The sequence below is a fragment of the Phalaenopsis equestris genome, unplaced genomic scaffold (assembly GCF_001263595.1).
Source record: "Phalaenopsis equestris unplaced genomic scaffold, ASM126359v1 Scaffold233437, whole genome shotgun sequence".
Lineage (NCBI taxonomy): Eukaryota > Viridiplantae > Streptophyta > Magnoliopsida > Asparagales > Orchidaceae > Phalaenopsis > Phalaenopsis equestris.
The window spans coordinates 467,634-472,173 of record NW_018251384.1 but is presented as its reverse complement, the minus strand read 5'-3'; positions in this window follow the sequence as shown (position 1 = coordinate 472,173).

The window sequence follows — 4,540 nt, the reverse complement described above, 5'->3', positions numbered from 1 at the left end:
CCTTTCTCTTCCCTTTCTCTTTTCCTACTATCTCTTCTTTCTTTTTTCTCTCACTCTCTCTCGCTCTTTCTCTCATTATCTTCATATCTCTCTATATCTCTCCTTGCATTATCCTTTATCCTTTCCCCCAGCACTCTCTCTCACTCATTCTATATCTATCTCACTTCCTCAGTCTCTCTCTCTCTCTCAGACACACTTACTTTTCCACTCACCTACTCTCCATCCCCTTATTTGGATACCACACCTATATTCACCTTCCATTATTTCATTCTCTTCTCTGTCTTGTTGCACTATCTTCCATTTATCACTTTATCTCCCTCCATCCCTCTACTTCTATTTTTACTCCCTCTCACTCTCTCTCACTCTCTTTCTCACTCTCTTTCAACTCTCTCCATCTTCTCTCTATTTTATCATGCCCTCAATTTTCCCTCCCTTCCTCCCTCTCTTAAGCTCTCCACTTTGCAGTCCTCTCACCATCTCTCTTCCTCACCCTATATTTTTCTTTACCTCCCTCTATATTGTTCATATTGCTCTTTCACCTTCTCTTTGACTGTCTCTTCTCCCATTCCACCCTTTATCTCTCTCATGCTTTATGTTTGTCCTTCAGATAATAGCTTCCACTATCTCTCTCTCTCTCTCTCACATGCTCCCTCAACCTTGTTCTCACCTTCTCTCTACTATTTCTACAGCTTTCTCTAACTTTTTCCCTCTCTCTCAGTATCTCTTTATCTCTCTTCCTCCCAATCCTTTGTTTGCTCTATTTCTCTTGTTATTTATTCCTCTTTGTTCTAATCTCACAAACTTTTTCCATCCCAATTCTCACTCTTCTTTCTCCCAATTCTCTCTCTTCATTCTCTCTCCTTCCCCTTTCATGCCCTCTGCCTCTCTCTCTCTCTCGATCACTCTCTTCCTCTCTCATTATCGCTCGTTCCCTCCCTCACTCTCTCACTTCTGCTTTCTTTCGCTCTCTATCGATAATCATCCCTCTCTCTTCCATTCCCTACCTGTTCACCTCACTCTCCTTCTATCCACCTACATTCCATCTATTTCTCTCCTAATATCTCACCTTACATCTCTCTCTGTCTCTCCTTCCTTTTCTCTCTCTATGTGGCTTCCTCACTTGTCTCTCCCTCTTCTTTCTCTCTCCCTTCCGCTATCTCTCCCATTCCTATCCCCCACTCTCTCCCTCTCACCCTTCTCTCTATCTCGATCCCTCTTTTGTCCCTCTCTCCTCACACATTTCTCTTACTCTCCTGCCTTATCTTGCTCTCAATCCCTTTCTCTATCTCTCCCTCTCTTGGCCTATCTTGCTCTCAATCCCTTTCTCTCTCTCACACACGCTTACGCTCTATTTGCTCTATTTCTTCTCACACTCTCTCCTCTCCCTTCCACTATCCCATTCTCACCCTCTTTCACTCTCGCTTCCTCACTCTCTTGCTCTTTCTTGCTCTCTTTCTCTCATCTCAATATCTTTCCTTTCTCCATCCATATCTCTATATTTATTTCTCACTCTGGTGAGATCTCTCTTTTTCTATACTCTCTTTATTCTCTCGCTCGTTCCTCTTTCTCCCTTTCTCTTTTCCTCTCACTCTTACTCAACCGCTCTTACTCAATCTCACACTCCCTCTCTCTCCAATGTTTTCACCCTTTCTCTTACTCTTTTATTTTTACTCACTCTATCTTCTACTCCATATATTCTTTCGCTTTTCTTTATCTCTTTCATACTTTCTTTCTCTTTCCTTTATCTCTTTCGTACTTTTTGTTCTCCTTTTCTCACTCTTCTTTGTCCCACTCCTAGCTCTTTATCTCCATCCCTCCCTCTCTCCCTTCCCCTTCTTCTCTCCCTTTCTCTCACATCATCTTTTTTTGACTCTCTCTACTCTCTGAATCTTCTTTTGCTTCTCTCTCTTCTCTCACTCCCTTTATTTCTCTAAGCTCTAACTCTCACTCTTCAAGCTTTCTCTCCCCCTTTCTTTTAGTTTTTTTTTGCTTCTCTCTCACTCTCTCTTTTGCCCTCTTTTCTCTCACTCTCACTATTTATATCAATCTCTTACTCTCAACCTTTTTCTCTCTCTCTCTCTCTCTCTCTTTATTTTTCACTCCCTCACCCTCTCTCTCCCTCTCTTAATATTTATCACTCTATCTACCTTCTCTCTTTTACTCCCCCTCTCGCTTTATCTCTCTCACATTCTCCATCATTTGCAGTCTCTCTCTCTCTCTTTAACTCCATCCCTCTCTCTCTCGCAGTTTCACCATTCCTCTCTCGCACTCCATCTTTTGCACTCTCTATCTCTCTCTATCTTTCACTCCATCCCTCTCCCATTCCAACTCTATCTCCATTTCTCTCTATATTCTTCTCTTTCTACTTCTCACTAGCTGTCTCTTTCACACTATCACTCTCTATCTCTCCCATTTTTTTTCTCTCTTTACCTCTCTTACTTTTTTTCTCTCTCAATCTCTTTCCTTTTCCATCTCTCACTCTCTTTCTCTCTCTCCTTCCTTCCTTTCCTTCTTTCTTTCTAATTTCATCACTTTAGTCCTCTCTCCCTCTCCCTCCATTGTTTCATCACTCTATCTTTATCCGTCTCTCTCCCTATCTCTCTTATCTCTATTCTCACTTTCTCTCTCATTTTCACTGTTTCTTTCTATTTCTCTGCCTCTCCCTCTCTCTTACTCTCTCTCCCTTGGTCTCACTCTTCTCCCCATCACTCTTACGTATCTCTCTATCTATCTTTTGTAGTCACTCTCTCTTTCACTCACACCCCTCTTTCTCTCTATTTGTATCTATTTTTTTGCTCCCCTTCGCTCGCTCTCATTGTCTCTCTCTCCCCTATCCCTCTCTAACACTTTTTTTCTCTTTCTATCTCTCTCTTATTGTCCCTCTCACTCTATATTCTTTTTCTCTCACTCTCTATCTCCCTATATCTCTCCTCCATTCTAACCTTCGACAACTCCCAACCCACGTCCCTCTTTTCACACTCTCAAACTCCCTTCTTCTCTTTATTTCCCTTTTTTCTCTCACTTTCTTCTCTCAAACCTTTGTTTGTCTCTCCCTCCCACTCTACATCTCCAGCTCTCTCTTCTCTCTCCTCTAGATCTCCCTCTTTCTCTCCCTCTCTTTCTCATTCTCTCTTTCCATCCATGTATCTCTCTTTCACTCTCCCTATATCTCTCTCTCACAGTCTCGTCTCTTTATCTCTCCCTACCTCCCTCCCCCACTTGGCCCATTTATCACCCACAGCTTTTCACTCTTAGCCTCTTATCACCTTCTTCCTAGCTCTCTCTCAACCTTATTGCTATATCTCTGTCCCTTTTTTCTAAACTCTCTCCTTGTCTCTAATCCATTTTCTCTTTCTCATTTACTTTTACTCCATTTATTGCTCTCTCCCTCTCACTTACTATTCCTCACTCTCTCTCACTTTCCTTTCTCTCATCCTCACTCTCTCTCACTTTCTCTCATCTTTCCCACCCCTCTCTCTCACAATCTCTACCTATATCTCTAAATTTTAAGTAAATCTTCACCTCTTTCTCCCTCACTCACATACACACTCTCTCTCCATCTCCTTATTTCTCTCTCCTTCTCTCTCACACACACACTCTCTCCCTCCCTCAATCTCTCTTAGTCACTCTCTCTCTCCACGACTCTTTTAATCCTTCTTTGATGCACCCACTCTTTTCTCTCTCTCCATACTTATCTTATTCTCTCTATCCCTCACTCTATCCTCATCTCTCCTCACCCTTTTACTCCCTTACTCTATTTCTCTCCCTTCATCTCTCCACCTTCCTCTTTTTGTCTCTCTCACTCGCTTGAGCACTCTATCTTTCTCACTTTCTCTCCTTCTCTTTTATTATCTCACTCTTAATCTCTCTATATCAGTCTTCTCTCTCTCTCTCCACTCTCTTCCCCTCCCTCCCTCCTTCACTTCCTCTCTTTGTGTCTCACTCTCCTTCCCTCCCTCACTATTTACCTCTCTCGCTTTCTCTTTCTCTCTATCAATCTCTCCCTCTTATTATCTCTTTTACTCTATTTACTTTCTGTCTCATTCGCTTGCTCTCTTTTCCACTCCTTATCTCTCTTTCATTCCAACCCTAAAAAACTCCCTACCTACGTCCCTCTTTCTCCCCTCCTTCTCTTTTTTGCTCTTTTTATTTCCCTCTCCCTCATTTCCCTACTCTCTTTATCTTCTTCAAACCATTCTCTCTCTCGCTTCAACTTTTCCTCTATTTATCTCTCCTACTCTTTCTTAATCTCCCACTCTCTCTGCTCTCTAACTTTATCTCTCTCACTTTTTCTCACTTTCTTTTACTCTTCTTTCTCTCTCTTTTTCCCTCCCTCTATCTCTCTCACTCTTCGTTTGTCCGAGTACATCTATCTTCTCTAACTCCTTCCCTCCCTCTCTTACTCCTACTCTCTCTCTGTGTCACTCACCCTCCCTCCTTCACATCCTTTATCTCTTTATCTCACTCTCCCTCCCTTCCTCTCTTTTTTACCTCTCTCTTGCTCCATCTCTCTCTTATATCATCTCACTCTCTATGACTC